The sequence below is a fragment of the Rhagoletis pomonella genome, unplaced genomic scaffold (assembly GCF_013731165.1).
Source record: "Rhagoletis pomonella isolate Grant_MI unplaced genomic scaffold, Rhpom_1.0 Rhpom_scaffold_00470, whole genome shotgun sequence".
Taxonomy (NCBI): Eukaryota; Metazoa; Arthropoda; class Insecta; order Diptera; family Tephritidae; genus Rhagoletis; species Rhagoletis pomonella.
In genome coordinates, this window is record NW_023459024.1 from 39738 (window position 1) to 56113 (window position 16376).

The window sequence follows — 16376 nt, forward strand, 5'->3', positions numbered from 1 at the left end:
TTAATGATGTCCTTGTAGATATATAGCTGTTTAGATGTAGATTTAGTACGCATATTTTCCTAACTACTGATTTTGAAGTGGAGTTTCCTGGTTTTCCGTCTGGGTGCAGCTGCGCACGTTACGGGTCTGGTTATAAGGTCTATTGCCGTTTTGGGTTTGTGATCCTCTCTGGGTATTATTATTATTATTAGACCTAGAGTTATTGCTGTATCTTGGTTGTGGTCTAAATCTCCTACCTTGGTAACTTCCATAGTTGTTACTTCGGTAACCTCCACGGAAATTACTCCGGTACTGACTTTGTTGTCGTAAATTTAAAATTGTGTTTGAGCTGCCCGTTATTTCGGTACAGCTGTTGGTAAATTTGGAGATTGCGTCGTTCATTGTTGTGAACGTTCCCGCTTGCATGATCATTTTGACCTTGTCATTGGAGCAGTTTTTACACATAGCTTTGACTGCTGCTTGTGTTGAATATCTCATTGCTAAGTCTGGATTAAGTCCATCCGAGATATAAGCTCCTTCTAATGATCTGGTGATTTTTTCTATTTCGGCGGTGTACTGATTTGCAGTTTTGCTGCGTTGTTGGATGTTCAGAAGTTTTGCTGTTAAAACTTCTACTGATTCACCCTTTATTGCAGTTTTTAGTTTTTATTTTATTTGTGCTATTGTGCTTTCATTACTAATGAAGTTTCTTGCCGTGCCTTTTAGCTTGGTTTTTATCATGGTTATTGCTAAGGCTTCGTGGGCATCTTTGATTTGATCAAGTATATCAAAGGCGTCTAGGAAACTGTGTAAATTCTCCGGCTTACCATCAAACTCTGGTAGTACTGATGAAGCAGTTTTAATAAATTCAACTACTGTTTGTGGCATTGTAACGTTTATATTAAGGCTGTCTAATGGCTTATTTTCTTCCACTGAAGGAGTCTGACTCGGAGAAGGTGATGGAGTCCGGTACTGGGCCGGTTCTGATAAAATTAAATTAAAATCAACCTGGAGTTTCTCCTCTACTGTGGTTGGTATTGTTATTTCTATATTGTGTCTAGCTAAAGAGGATACCAATTTATCTCGTACGGCGAAGAAAAATTGGTGGGCTTCTTTCTGGTGTTCTTTGGTAAGTATACGGTTTGTCGTATTGATCACCTGTCTTATTCTTATTAGAGCTTCTAAAATTATGTTCAAATGCTTTACTATTGTTTCTATTTTTATAGTAGCATTTTTATTTATGTATTTGTACGACTTACTAGCTTTTGTTTTTTCTTCAGATAATGCGTCGTATATTTCTTGCCATTGATTCATTTCTTGGTATATAGAATTTTTGCTTAGACGCGTTGGTGTACATCGTTCAATTGTCTCAATTTATTCTTTATATAGTTTTTTATTAAAATAACAATTACGACGATTAAAAATGTAGGTACGCATGCAAAAATAGTTAACCATTTATTTGAAAGTTGTTCCTTATTTTCTATATTAAGGTGTGGTTCGTATCTCTGCCGCATTTTCCTTACCTACTTCGTATCCTGCTATTCCTATTAGGATGCCGTTTAATGCCACCATGCCATTTTCTAAATAATAACTTTAATTTTATTTTGTTTTTATTTTTATTTATTTATTGACAAAAAACATTCCAAGTTACTCGATATTAATTTTATTTTCTGTTTCTTAATTCTTTATTTTTTTTCTTTAATTCTATCCTATCTGCTGTATTAGTAGTCAAGTTTAGTAGCCTAAAGGTTTCAGCTATTTCCCTGTTTTTTTTAATTGTCTACCTGCTCGTTTCCTTTTTTTGATTTTTATTGGGGTGGGTATTTTAGGAATATCTTCATTTTTATTGAGCTTATTCCGTCGCCGATACTCTTCTATGGTAATCGGTGTCGGACCTGGCTTTATATTTTTACGGTTTTTTAGAAATTTTTCCTAAATTTTTATATATTCTTTTATAGTGTCTTCGCACTTTTTAAATATCCTATGGAACTCTTCTTCGGTAGTGATTTCTTGCATTATAGAGCGAAAAATAAAAATTTCTGCTCTTGGTTAAGCGCCGTGAGGCTGCCCAATTTAATCTGACATTAGTCCCAATTTAAATTATTAATTATACTTATATGTAGATAGTGGCTGCCAGTCATGCTGCCAGTCAATATGCCGCTGCCAGTCAATATTCCACCCTTTTTATGCTGTGTTGCCGCAGGATCGCATGAAGGTTCGCAGGATCGTCACCAGGATCGTAATAAGTATTAATTTTGTTGGTTGTTTTGGAAATAATTCCTATTTGACGTTTTTCGATATTTATTCATATCAAAGTATATGTTTGCAGGATCGCCCTTTTATGCGCCAAGTTTGGTCTTTTAGCGGTTTTGCTATAAGCAAATTTTTCGCTAGCTAATTACCAAACTGGCAGGATCGCCATGTGAGGTGTAATCAGCTGGTGGCCCATGAAATGAAGTGTAGACAGCTTCTACGAGTAATCAGCATTGATTTCTTTATTTGAAAGTATTCTCTTTTTATACAAAATTTCTTACACTAATTTACACTAATACTTAAAAACTACAAGCATTTACATAGTATGCAAAGACAGCATATTTCTTCATAGTTATTTCGACTGTTGACAAACCGACACTGTCGATTAGTCACGTGAGTTGGTCAATGCGACGGCTTGAGTAATAATGATGATAAATGTAAACAGTTATATATATGACGTTGAACTCCCGCTGAGTTCATTAGAATTTATTTGGGTCATAATGGCTTAGCTGTGTGCGGTCGATATTTAGTGTAATACTACAGTTTGCGACCACTAGTGTATTCATTTACTTTTCTTGGACTAAGCAAAAAGTTTCACGACATTAATTTGCTTTTCGCAGGTCAACGTGAATGGAAAAGGAACTTTATATTTATGGTTTCAAAAAACCGTCGATAGTGGATAAAGCATTGGCCCCATTGATAACATCGATGGTACCATCGATAGTTTAGCAGCACTACGTCCCTGACAGCGTTGCCAGGTTGACGTTTTTAACGTCATTTGGACGTTTTTTGTACCCTGTTGACGTTTGGACGTTTCTTGTGTAAAAAATTACGTTTTTTAACTTCCCAGTAATTTTTCTTTGCTACTAAATCTTGTAAGTAGAACTGATTTTGAATTATTTTCCTAATAAATCTTTACAATCTTTGTGTTTTGCTGCAGCTGCTTCAAAAGATATTTATTTTTTGGACACATATGACTTAAATATGAAGCAAACCAAACCTACGAGCATTTTTTGAATTCTTGGACTAAAAGCTCAGTTAGTCAACGACGTAGCGTAAACGTAGGTTGACGTACGTAGCAGCATATAAAAATTACTGTTGATAGAGAGAGAGAGAAGTAATGGCAATGTCACCGCCATGCGGTGGTGAGTTTTCGTTAACACGCAAATCCCATAAGCTAGATCGTGTCTGCGTCAACCTACGTTTACGCTACGTCGTTGACTGTTTGCGCTTTTAGGATCCCGTGTTCAAAGGCTGGTTGTGTAAACACTTGAAGTTATGAGGCTTGTTGTAATGTTTGCAATAGCATATTAAAAGCCAAATCAGGAAGAGCCGATCTATGGCAACACGCACGCTCACAAGAGCATCAAAAAAGCTGTGCAGCATAAAACGTCAGAAAAAAGGAAGGCAACTTTTTTAAGACTTTATTGAAAACGTAATGAATGCAAAAAAGGCTGAAGTATTGCTATGATCCTTCTTAGCAAAGCGTAATTTACCATTTTCGACAACCGAGCCCCTAACCAAATGTCAATGCGGTTATTTAGCCTCCTTAAACTTGCACATTATTGCCCTTAAATTTTGATGGGCTATCAAACTACATACTTAAAAAAATTCTAAAAAATCTGAATAAAAAGTTGAAAATGTAGCTGAAAATTTGCAGATTTTTTATAATTTTTTCACAAAGTTTGAAATGTGGATTTATATTTTGTTTGTCATATAATGAGCTTGGCTTTTATGAAAAAATAATAAACACTAAATAAACAAAAGAGAAACCGCCAAAATCGATCAACATTTTGATGACTTAATCAGCTGATCACAAGTGTATGTATAAAATGATTTTTATATTAACGATCTCAAACCAGTTTACAATGAATTTTAAATGTGCTCTGTCGATATAACATTTTAATATACCTTACGTACATATGTACCTTTGTATGCAATAAAAGTTTAATAAGAAAAATTTTTGTAAATTTATTTAAAAAAAGACGTTTTTGGGTAGGAAATGACGTTTTTTCAGACCAAGATGGACGTTTTCTCATGCCGAAGACCTGGCAACACTGGTCCCAGATGACAAATGAAGTTTTTTGCAACACTGCAGCCATTCCGCCTTTTTTTAATATTACACATTGCGTTTGGTCTGTCTAATGGCAGGTTCAATGCTCAATGCGCCACCTAGGCCCGATTCTGTTCTTGCTTTTTATAAGCGATATTTCTACAGATATAAAATTCTCCAAAATTTTAATGTATGCAGATGATGTAAAACTTTATAAATCGTACGTTTCAATTAAAGAAAGGTCTTTGCTACAATCAGACTTAAACAGAATGGCTTTCTGGTGTAAAGTAAATCTTATGCCTCTAAAACTTAAGAAATGTAAAGTAATGTGCTTCTCGCGAAGAACTGTTCATCAAGCTTCTTATACAAGAGGTAACCATAACCTGGAACAGGTATACAATTTTGTGGACCTTGGTATCACAGTGGATCCTAAGCTTAATTTTAATCTTCATATAAATGTGACAGTCAACAAGGCTAAAGGTGTACTTGCATTTGTGAAACGATGGTCAACAAATTTTTGTGACCCTTATATAACTAAAACCCTGTTCACAACATTAGTTAGGCCAATTATGGAATATGGTTCGGTTGTTTGGAATCCAAGGTATCAAATTTACTCAGACAAAATAGAATCAATTCAAAAACAATTCCTACTTTTTGCTTTAAGAAATTTCCGTTGGGATTCTCAATATAACCTTCCACCTTATACGAGCCGATTAAAACTTATTAATCTTCTTACACTTTCCAGCCGCAGGCAAATGCTTGGTACAGTTTTTATAGTTAAATTACTAACAGGCTCAATTTCAAGTCCGCTTCTTCTGGGCGAAGTTAGCCTTAATGTTCCCCCCCGGGTATCAAGACACTTTTGTCCCCTATTTCTGAAAGCTTGTAAAACTAATTTTGAATTGCACGACCCACTCCGTTGCTTATGCCAGGATTTTAACTCTCATTCCGTCACGTTTAATATATCATATCCGCTTTTCAGCATTAAGAAATCGATACTGAACTCTCTCAATAAATGAATCATTAAAATAAAGACATAAAATCGGCTGATGAATTTAGTTCTGTAGCTGAACAGTTTTAGAACTCGACACTTAACAAAGTCCTGCCTATCGTGACTCGCCGCAAAAATTTAAAATAAATACTGGGTCCTTACGTCATGTGGACTGCGCCCCTCGTGCGGATGGGCGGGAATGGAGGGTAAAAACCGTAGGGATTATTATAATCCGCCGTGCGTCCACCATCTAACAATGCAGCAATGCCCGGCGATGCATCGGTCAATGGAATTTTTTTTGTGACCATATCTTTGCAAGGATTAATGACAATAAAAATGTCTTACCGGTCCCACCAGGTGCGTCTAAGAAAAAAATCCACCCTGTCAACGCTTGCAGCGAGCTAAAGTGAGAAGGCGAAAAACTTAGTGTGCGCTGGGTTTGGTTCCCGCCACGTTAAAACCCCGCCCAATGAAAATGAAAAACGTGCCTCGGATGAGACCCCCTTCTCTTGATGATCATGACGGCAAACATACAAAGGACTATTATTTGAAGGTATTCACCTCGAATATCCGTACCCTTAATGGGGAAGGTGCATCTTCCCGGCTGGTTGATGTCCACGGGAAGACAAAGGCTAACATCACCGCCATCCAAGAAATTGACGGGGCAAGGTAAGGTAAGCGTGTAGCTTGGCGACGTCTACTGCAGTTTCCATGTAAAGGAGCGAAAATTCGGTGTTAGATTTGTGGTGGGCGAGGGACTCCGTCGCCGAGTACTGGTGTTCACCCTGCTAAAATCCGCATCAAAGCGAGATTCTTCAACATCTCGCTCATCTGTGCCCCCGATGGAAGAGAAAGACGAGGCGCTACCCCCGAAACGATAAAAATCGTGCCTTGCGATTTCAATGCCAAGGTGGAACTGAGGCTAGTCGACTTCTCCGAGACCGCAACTAGTACTGGGTTCCAGCATTAAAAGATCCATCAAGCTACATGGCTGTTTCCAGATCGAAAAACGAGAAACCAGATCGACCATGTTTTTATAGACGGAATGTACGCTGCCAGTGTTTTAAACGTACGTGCACTCCGAGGGCGAAATATCGATTTGGACCGCTATCTTGGTGCAGCCAAGGTACACACCCGCCTCTTCACAGAAAAAAATGCCCGCCCAACCATGCAAGGAAAGCTTAACATCGAAATGCTGCAATCACAACAGACCGCTAATTTATTCACCACTCTACTCGCACACCTGCTCTCTGATAGCACTCTTCAACAAAACGACATACGAGAGCAGTGGAACTACATTTTCCGCTCATTAAGTACCGCCGACAAAGAAGTAGTCGGATTTCAGCGAGCCCAAAAGAACAATTGATACGAAAAGGAGTGTAAAAAAACTGCCGAGAAAAAAGATGCCGTCTACTGAGCCACGCTGCGATCAACGCGAGCCAAGTGGGACGCGAATCATGTGGGATCGTTAAAGAATATCGCCGTGCTTCTTTAGCTGAAAACACACTCAATAATTTCTCTATTCTTTATATAGAAAGATTAGTAGCAAACTCGGTGAGTTTGGATTCCGCAATGGAAATATTTGCTGAACAAAAAGCAAGACACGAATTCAAAGTTGCATAGTAAAACCTTTCTATATGCAATAAAATTTGCTTACCATATCGAAAATATTCGTTTGTTTGTAATATGTATGTATGTATGTATAACAAAACTGGGCCCCCGAAGAGGTTGCTGACTGGACCCTTTTTTTTTTAAATCCGCCACTGTTCACCTGTCAATAATGGCTCATTGTTTGCAATAATTGACATAAAAAAAAATCTGTTGATTTTTTGGAGCTCGAGGCCGGGTTGAAATAAAACAATCTGTTTTTATTGTTTTTAAATCGTATATATTTTTGGACTTCAGTCTGAAGTCACCATCAGGACTGCAATAAATACTTATCTTAATTACAAAAATTGCATAAAAGACTATCAGCATACTATATATAAGCACAACTTACACATTCGGCTGCGCCTGGTAGACTAATGTGTGCAAAAAACAAAAGATTTAATAAACCAAACAACGAGACGAAATGGACATAAAAATATAAACAAATGAAAGAACAGTAATTGTAAACAAAAAATCATACAAACAACATTGCATTGGAAGGCACACAGTACGACATAAATATGTATGCAAATCATCCAGCATTGTAATGTTATCATAGACGAAGTTCGGACACGGAACGAATAATAGACACCAATATTAGGCTTATTTGTTGTGCCTTAATATTATGTTGCGGTAGACGTGTGCACAGTTTTCAGTGTCTGTTTTAAAATGCATCCTTTTATCATTAGGGGTGCGCACAATGTGGAGCATTTCTAATATAAAGCGTTTGTGGTAATTTTGCTCTTCTTCTAAGACACTCACATTATCAAAATCGGGGTAATGTCCCGTGTCTTCACAATGGGATGGCAAGGCCGTCTTGTTGTCCGAGTAAGTATTCCTTAATTTTACGTTCGATTTGTGAGCGGAAATCCTTGTCTTAAGTTTTGATTTGGTTGTCCCCACATATACTGGTTTGCATACGTGGGACCCGGGCAATTACATGGAATACTGTATACTACATCAGATTTCTCATGCTTGGGAATTTTGTCCTTAGTGTTGCTAAATATACTTCTCAGAGTATTGTCGTACGTAAACGCTAATTGGACGTTCTCTTTATCATATACATTGGAATATTTGATTATCTCTGATAACCCTGGGACATAAGTTGCTGTTTTGTAAATTTTCTTATTTGAAGCATAATTTTTCTTTTCTTCGTTCGGCCGAACATAATAGTTGCGAATAAGCTTTTTAATTAATTTCCCCGGAAAATCATTGTCCTCCAGAGTTTTTTTAATAACGCAAATATTTTTATTATAGTATATTTTGTTGCTGATAAAGAGAACTCGTCTCACGAAATTGTTGGCAGTGTTTACAATTATTCTTCTTTCCTGCTTATAATTGAAATTTACAAGTCTGCCTGATGCCGTAGGGTTTTTGTACCAGTCTATAGTAATTACGTTGTTTCTCCTTATCGCTAGGGTGTCAAGAAAAGGCAGTTTTCCTTGTTTTTCTACTTCTATTGTGAATCTTATTGATTTTCTGAAACTGTTTAATATTGTAAGCATGTCGTTTGTGTCCTCGGTTTTAACTATGGCGAATAAATCGTCAACGTACTTAGTAAGAAGTCGTGGCTTATTAACCGACTCCTGTTCGAATTTTTTGAGTAACTCTTCCATAATGATGTCCGCTATAACTGGTGATGCTGGAGATCCCATGGGCATACCTGAACATATATTTTATCATTATATTTAAATAGCGGTTTTCTTTTATGCAGATTTTTACCACAGTTAAAAAAAGTTCTTTAGACATATAAGTGTACTCTTTTATATCTTCCCACTTTGAAGCTATGATTTCAAGGGCCAAATCCACTGGAATACGCGGGAACAATGACACAACATCGAACGACACTAGACTCTCATCATCATAAACATATGTATCCTTGATCTTATTCTTGAATGCGATCGAGTCTTTCGACATTATATACGGACAGCGTTGCCAGGTTGACGTTTTTAACATCATTTGGGCGTTTTTGTATCCTGTTGACGTTTGGAAGTTTTTTATGTAAAAAATGACGTTTTTTACCTTCCCAGGAATTTTTTTCTCTTACTAAATCTTGTAAGTAAAACTGATTTTGAATTATTTTCTTAATAAATCTTTACAAGCTTTGTGGTTTGCAATAACTGCTTCAAAATATATTTATTCTTTGGACACAGATGACTTAAATATGATGCATACCAAGCGTACGCGCATTTTTTCTTTTGATTCTTGGACTGTGTTCAAAGGCTGCTTGTGAAAATACTTGAGGTTACGAGGCTTATTGTAATGTTTGCAATTGCACATTAAAAGCCAAATCAGGAAGAGCTGTTCTCTTGCAACACGTACGCTGGCAAAAGCATCAAAAAAGCTGTAGCAGCATAAAAAGTCAGAAAACAGTAGGCGACTTTTTTAAGACTCATGTAATGAACGCAAAAAAAGCTGAAATATTGCTATGCTCCTTCTTAACAGAACGTAATTTAGCATTTTCGGCAGCCGACCCCCTTTCCAAATGTCTACAAGAAAAGAAATTATTAAAAATCAACGCGATTATTTAGCCCCTTTAAAATTGCACATTATTGCCCAGAAATTTAATGGGCTATCAAACTGCATACCCAAACAAATTCTAAAAAATCTAAATAAAAAGTTGAAAATATAGCTGAAGCTTTGCAGATTTTTTATAATTTTTGCACAAAGTTTGAAATGTGGATTTATATTTTGTTTGTTATATAATGAGCTTTTATGGAAAAATAATAAACATTAAATAAACAAAAGAGAAACAGCCAAAATCCATCAAAATGGTGATGACTTAATCAGTTGTATGTATAAAATGATTTTTATATTAACGATCTCAAACCAGTGTACAATGAATTTTAAATGTGCAATGATATTTTAATATACCCTACGTACACATGTACCTTTGTATACAATAAAAGTTTAATAAGAACAATTTTTTGTACATTCATTTGAATAAGACGTTTTTGGGTAGGAAATGACGTTTTTTCAGACCAAGAGAGAAGTTTTCATATTTACATAATTGTACGAACGTTGTACTGTGCGGACATGGTGGAATAATACAAGGTGTTGGATATTGACAGCGTTCTCGCTCTAATCTGCCATCTTGGCTCCCTTAGCAAAATCGGTGTTTCCCTCTTGAAAAAACTACATTTTACCGCCTTTAAAAAAACTAAACTACCTTATTCCCTATTCCAAAACTGATTTGCAATCACTGAACAATTCTTTGACATTTACTTTATTCTTATTCGTTGACAAAATTAAATTAAAAATTAAAATCATTAATTCGACGTTTGTCGACTCCGTCATGTTGTAACGACTCGGGGTCACCACTAATTTTTTGATGGCGAAATTTTTGTAAGTTATATCAATCATCTTATAGTATTTTCGGGTAAAAATTAGACCCCAAAGCGGTTTTGGAAGTTTGACTATAATTATAGGACATTGTGTTTAATAAACTAAATTACCATTTATTGCATAAGTGCTACGTAATATATACTACTTTCGCAAATTTAGCTTATCATAATATACCGTTTGTTACTATTTATATGCAAAATTTTATATGAAAGAGTACCAAATTTCGTACTACTTCGCAAAGCGTGCTTCTTTTCTTCCCGTTTCTCTCGTTCTTCCATATTACAACCTTTTGTAAGGGAGCCGTCGACATGAGCTGTCACTACGTACAACACCTTGTATAATTCCACCATGCTGTGCGGACGTGTTTTTCTTCGCTCTGTGCTCTTTTGGTATCCGTATGCCTATTATTAAATCTTTATTAACTGAAGTGGCTATTTGCATATATGCCTAGTCAAATGTGACAGTGACACTTTTCAAAACAAAATAATATTGTTATTCAACAAATAGTTCATTATGCCATGTGTGTGTGGTCAAAGAGTAGAACGCGCGCAATCTAAAAAGAAAATTCAATGTGCTAAGTGTAATGACTTTTTTCACTTAAGCTGCGTAAACATAACGTAACAGCCAATAAGCCATTTCTTTGTAATGGTTGTGCTGCTGATCGTCGTGACTCGCTTCGTTCGCCTCCACTGACCTTCGTTCCTGAGAACAGTGTTCTTGCTAGTTGTTCGTTCAATTCGGATGTCATAAACAAACCAAGTAACAACAATACTAAGGGCTGGTTGTTCAATGTCTGATTTGCAGAAATCGGAGGTAGAAGCTCCGGTTAAATGCAACGACTGCTTTATCGATCACATGTTATAAGCATAGTGACGAAAACGTCGATAATGATGTTTAACCGGCAAGTAGTGATAACCAGACATTGAACAACCGGCCCTAAGGGCCGTTTGCACCATGTCTAGTTAATTCTAACTCCCAGTTAAACATCTTTATCGACGTTATCGACACCCATCATATAACATGTGATCGATAAAGCAGTTAACGTGCTTAACTGAAGGATGTACCTCCAGTTAGCGTTAACTATACATGATGCAAACGGCCCTAATCTCTGTCAGCAGCAAAATATGACCAAATTAATTTCGACATCACAACCAATGGAGAAGGAAATCGTACCTAAAGAAAATGAAAGTGGTTTGAAGCAGCAAATTAATATGGCATCTATTCTAAAGGAGCTTGTCGCTCTTAGAGAGGAAAATGGGCATATTTTATCTTTGCTTAGTGCCCTGCTTGAAGACAAAAATCAGCTAATAATGAAAACGGAGTCTCTACAATGTGAACTTCATTCTTTATGAGAAAAAATTCGTTGTGACGAGACGTCTTCGGCTATTAAATCGCTAACTAATGAAATTAAATCTCTCCATGATAATATGTGCTTCTCAGCTAACAACAATTTTGTTTCAAGCGTATAGCAATAATCTAACTGCGCTATAACTTCGGATTTCTGTTCTTCTTGTACATCTTCTGCTGTGGCCTCTGACTACTCTAACGCCAACGGCGCGTCGCCTAATATTATAGCTGCCTTGCCGGCCAACCCTTCGTTATCTTCTCGCGCTTCACCTGCCTTACCAGTCGTTACTGCCTTACCAGCCGTTACTGCCTTACCAGCCGTTACTTCTGGTCAAACATGCACTACACCAGTTGTTTTTAATTCTTCTTTGAGCTCCCGTACCTATGCTGCCGCAGGCTCGGCTAACACTGCTTTGCCTAATATTGCTGCTGCTTTGCCGCCCATCTCTTCGTTATCTTCGGGTGCTGCTCATACGCTGCCTGATGCACAGTGGAAAACTGTGCAAAACAAAATACCCAAAAAACAAAAAAAGTCTAACGAATTAGTGATCGGCCGCAACCAAAGCAAAGACTTGGAGGTTGTTGCTATAAAAAAATGGGTTCACATTGCGTCATTCAAACTTTCAGTCACTGAAGAAAATATTATTGAATATGTTGCTAAAAACGCCAAAATAGACCGTAATCAGTTGGCCTGTTATAAGCTAGTAAAAAAAGATGTGGATGCTAGTGTCTTAAAAAAGGTTAATTTTAAACTGGGCGTTGCTGCATCTTTGTTGGATGCCATTTTGAACCCGACGCTCTGGCCTGCGAATGTTAAAGTCCGGCCTTTCAAATTTTTTCAAAAAGAGGGTCTTCCCAGCAAGCAGCCTTAGACTTGCAAAAAAGCACTGGCCTTAAACTTTAATTGCAAAACATGTCTGGAATGCGTACTAAAGCAAATGAAATTAATTTGCAAACGTCTCGAGGGAAATTTGATGTCTACGTTTTCGTTGAAACCTGGCTAAATAATAATTTCTTTAATGAGGATAGAGATGCCGTGAAAACAGGCCACCTTAAGGGTGGTGGTGTTTTAATTGCTGTCAAGCGTAGCCTACGGTCATCGTGGTATCAGCTTAATAATCACGACCCTCCATTTGATCAGCTGTGTGTTTGTCTATTTAGCTCTTTTAAAAAATTATTTATTTGTGTCTCATATATCCCGCCTCATAGTGCTGAAGACTTATATTGCTCACATGTTAATAATATTGTTGATTTATATGATAAAAATAATGATTGTAATTTCTGCATTCTTGGCGACTTTAATCTTAAGGATATAATATGGTCAGACCTGCAAGGGAACGGTGTTTTAACTCCTACTAATAATAGAGCTCACGAGATTTACCTTCTAGATAATCTATTTAGCTTGAATCTTATCCAAGTTAATTTTACTTTTAACAAGCCGCAAAGGATACTAGATCTAGTTTTTGTAAATGAGAACTCAATATGTAATCTAACTGAATCTGACTTTCCGATTAGTAAAACTGATAAGCATCATGTTGCTCTTATCGTATCTTTGGAATATTATGACGCCGTTGTAATTGATAGTAATAGGCCATCTTCTTTCAACTTCCGGTCTGCGAATTACCACGACTTGAATCTTGCTATTTCTGATATAGATCCTGTGTTCGGACAATGTTAGTGTGTTTTTTGAGGCTTTTCTACACGAAATGACTGTTTTATTCTCTCGCAAGCTTCCTTATCTTCCTACCCGAATCCATAAATTACCTTGGTACAATAAAACTCTTATAAAGTTGAAAAACCAAAGAAATAAATACCATAAAAGGTTTAAAGCTAGAGAGTATGATACTGGCCTTAAAGATAAATATGTGTATTATATGAAGCAATTTAATGTTCTCGGTAAGTTTTTGTATAACCAATATATCCGCAGATTTGAACTTAAATTAAAAGAACATCCCAAGGCGTTCTGGATATTCATTCGTTCTAAAAGGAGTTCTTCAAACATTCCTTCATGCATGTACTTTAATAGTAGGTCCTCTCATTCTGTTAATGTTTCGGTGGAACTGTTTGCTGAATTTTTCAAATCCAATTTTGTCCTTGATGATGACTTTGTCAACACCCTCCCCTGTCCTAGTCTGCCCCAGTCCTTAGATTTTGGGTCTTTGTCCATTACTGAAACAGATGTTATTAATGGTATTTCCTTTCTAAAATCCTCTTTTAAGTGTGATAATGATGGTTTTTGTGAATATTTCCTAAAATGTTGTAGTTCCACTGTTTGTGTCCCGCTGTGTTTAATCTATAACCTCTCCCTTTCCTCTGGAGTGTTTATCCATCGGTTTTTAAATCGGGTAACAGGAATGATGTTTCAAATTAAACGTCTGTAAATTAACGGTCTGTTCTAAGCTCTTTGAGAGAGTCATTTACGAGAAGTTGTCTTTTGTTTCCAAACGAATCCTGTCACCTCACCAGCATGGTTTTGTGTCCGGTCGTTCTGCGGTTACAAATTTAGCGCTATTTTCTGAGTACTGCGTATCGGCTTTTAAATGTGGGTATCAGGTTGACTTATCTACACGGATTTCTCGAAGGCATTTGATAAAGTATCTCATTCTATTTTGCTGTATAAACTTAAGTGTCTTAGCTTTCATTCTGTTTTTCTGTCTTTTTTAAAATCTTATCTCTCGAATAGAACTCTATTTGTGGAAACTGAATATCACAAACTGAAGTCATTTGTCGCCACGTCGGAAGTATAGCAGGGTAGTATCCTTGGTCCTCTTTTGTTCGTTCTATATATTAATGATATTGGCTCATGTTTTAAATGCTCTAGCTTTTTACTTTATGCTGATCATCTGAAACTATTTCGGAAAATTAGCTGTGTGTCTGATATTGTATACTTGCAATGGGATTTGAACAATCTTGTTGACTGGAGTTGTCGCAATAAGTTGGAACTTAATATAAAGAAATGCTTCCACATGACGTTTTCAAAAACTCATAACACGGTTCTTTAAAATTTTTCCATCTCAAAACACCAGCTTACCAAAGTTAATGATTTCGTGGATTTGGGTGTTGCGTTTGACTCGGCTTTTTCTTTTGTGAACCATGTGTGCTATTTACTTCCAAAGGCGTTTAGCAATTTAGCGTTTTTACGTAGATATGGGAAAGATTTTAAAGATCCGTATACCAGAAAATCTCTTTTTTAACGCACTTGTCCGTTCGAAATTAGAGTATGCTTCAGTAATTTGGAACCCAATTTACAGTTCTCACGCTTGTAGAATTGAACGTGTTCAACGAAAATTTATTCGCTTTGCTCTTCAGCCGCTTTCTCGGATCCTCTTCCTTCATATGGTGCTAGGTGCAAACTAATTAATTTGAAATCTCTGGAAGGGAGGAGAATTGTTCAGTCGCTTATGACTTAATTAATGAATATATAGACTGCCCTAACTTGCTTGAACTGATAAGCTTTAATGTTCCCCACAGAGTATTGCGTTTTCAATTGCCATTTTACTTGCAACCAGTCCAAGCGAATTATTTTTATCTGGCTCCGTTTTTTAGAGCTCTTTCGGAATTCAACTGTATCTCAGGAAGGTTGAATATTGAGTTCTCGACTTCTAGATCCTTATTCAAGTCTATGATTGAATCTATTTACTCCTAAACTTATACACTAAGTATGTACAACTTTTTACTTAATCGGGTTATATTTAATTAGTCATTTTGATTAAATTTGCTCCTATATGAGTAAGTGTACTATGTAACATGTTTCTGCTGTTGTTGTGTTATTATATAATTCTAAGGTGTTTTTTGTAATATAGTCTGTAAGATTTTTTATCAGTCATAGACTAAATAAAGATTGAATTGAATTGAATTGAAAATTGTAAGACGGGGAATTGACGGACGAACAAATAGGTCTGAGTGGATTTCCTTCTTTGTGAATCTTTGGTAAGCCATAGATTCGTGGTGGATTGGTTGTTTTACACAAAAGCACGTTCTTTTCTTTTACATCAGATGCTTTCCATTTCCAGACAACCGGTCAGGTACCAGCATGATTTTTAATTTCGACCAAACTCAAATACATTGTTTGTTGGTCTAAATAATGAGACACGTATTTTTTCTTTTGGCTCGGAAAATTTTGTCGGCCGAATTAAACGCGATTTGGTTTTTCAGGCAAAAATCGATTATTCGAATTGACAGTGAGAATGTTTTTTTAAAATGCCCATAACTTTGTCAAAATTTAATAGATTCTAACAATGTTTTTACTCAAATGTCAGTAATTCTTGTCACTTCAAGATAGAGTGATATAATTATTGATTTTCATTTTTTAAAATTTTTTATTTAACAATAAACAAAAAGTGCAAATTTTTTTATAAATTTAATTTCTCAAAAAGTTAATTTTTTTTTTTCTCTCAAACATTTTTACCGGGATAGAGACACTTTGCCCTACAATCAACCCAAATCTCTAATAGCGAAGATTTTTTTTTCTAAGTTATGATTTTTTATACAAAATATACGTTTTTGTGGTACATACTACAATGTAAACAGTAATTTTCACTTAAAAAATTGAAATGATGAAAAATACGATATTTCTGAAACAGATATACGTAGTCAGTCTAGGTCAAAATCGTCAGATTGTCAAATGTGCAATAGTTGGTACCAGAATTTTGGTAACAGTTTACGAAATTGTACTTCGTATGCTGAAAAAATTCGATTGTTGACAGCTGCGCCTATATGCGAAATAACAAAAAATGTGATGATGTCGGAATGGCCAGATGT